This window comes from Echinops telfairi, unplaced genomic scaffold (genome assembly GCF_000313985.2).
Source record: "Echinops telfairi isolate 266 unplaced genomic scaffold, ASM31398v2 ScPeMD7_14;HRSCAF=57, whole genome shotgun sequence".
Classification (NCBI taxonomy): Eukaryota; Metazoa; Chordata; class Mammalia; order Afrosoricida; family Tenrecidae; genus Echinops; species Echinops telfairi.
The window spans coordinates 6,629,165-6,630,464 of NW_022103911.1; the positions used below are offsets into that span (position 1 = coordinate 6,629,165).

The 1,300-nt window shown below is 35.3% G+C and overlaps 1 protein-coding gene across 1 annotated transcript in view; it reads left to right on the forward strand.

Moving 5' to 3' along the window:
• The window catches only part of HSPA4L (heat shock protein family A (Hsp70) member 4 like), a 49,204-nt gene that overhangs the window by 44,546 nt on the left and 3,358 nt on the right, over positions 1 to 1,300 (forward strand). The gene's annotated exons all lie outside the window — the stretch shown is intronic.

Consider the following 1,300-nt stretch of genomic DNA (forward strand, 5'->3'; position numbering starts at 1 on the left):
TATTTATATATAAATAAATTATTCATAGATTTATAGTTTTGTATATATGTTTATTGTTGTTAGGTGTTGTACAGGTATCTGTGCAGACATAATGTCTAGAAAGAGGGTCACAAAAATGTAAATTTTCTGTAGAAAGTGGAATTTCAGGTGATTTTTAACTCATTCAGTATATTTTGGACATTTAATTTTGTTGTTTTTTTAAGCAAGTGTTTTTCCAATCAGATAAATCAATAAGTATTTTTATTCTTAGTAAGTTTTCCCAATAAGCTATATAAAATTGTGTAGTCAGAGTCAGATGAAATATACAGAGTTTGGCAGGCAGTTTTCAAGTAGATTCACCCCTCTCTCTATCCCTATCCCAATCTCTTTGGCATTGTATGTCTGTTTCTTTGTAAATAAGCAAGGAAATAAAAAATACATTTATCTTACATTTTTATCAAGTTACTTGTTAGTGTGTATATTGATATGTTCCTACTTAATTATCTTTATATATGTTGAGAAGTTTGCAAAGTAGGTGTTAATTTGGGCAACACATTTGGCATGATTTCGAGGAATTAGAAATTAGTTCTCTAAAAGCAAATTATGTGAAACCCCTCAGGAACAGTAATGCAAGTAGCATACCATGAGGGTAGGGGTAGATAGGGGGATCATCCCCCTTCCCCAGGGATGAACAGCAGAATTGTGGGTGAAGGGAGACAGTTGACGGTATAAGATATGAAAATAATAATAATTTATAATGTATCAGGGTTTATGAGGGGAGGGAGGGGGAAAAGAGGAGCTGATACCAAGGGCTTAAGTAGAAAGAAAATGTATTGAAAATGATGATGGCAACATATGTACAATGTGCTTGATACAACTGATTTATGGATTGTTGTAAAAAAACCCAATAAAATGATTTATTTAAATTTTAAAAAGTAACCTCTATTCAAATCAAGAAGAAGGAAATTTAAGGCAGTCAATAAAACACGGTTGCCATTGACTTGATTGTCACTCATCACCCCTCCATGTGTGTCAGAACGGAACTGAGTGCGCTCTAGGTGCTTCTCCACTGTGAGCCCGGGCTTTCCTCCTAAGCTGCCTCTGGAGGGGTACGAGCCACCACCTTTTCAAGTAGTAGTCAAGTGCTCAACCATGTGTACCACCCAGATGGCTGCCATTTAGCTAGCTCGGGATAAATCCTTCATGGAATTATATGAACAGTGGATTAACTCGCTGAGCTGAAAGAAATTCGGGTATGTGGAATTCTGTGGACATTTAGAACATGAATAGTGACTTGTTCTATAACGCTTTTAATAATTTT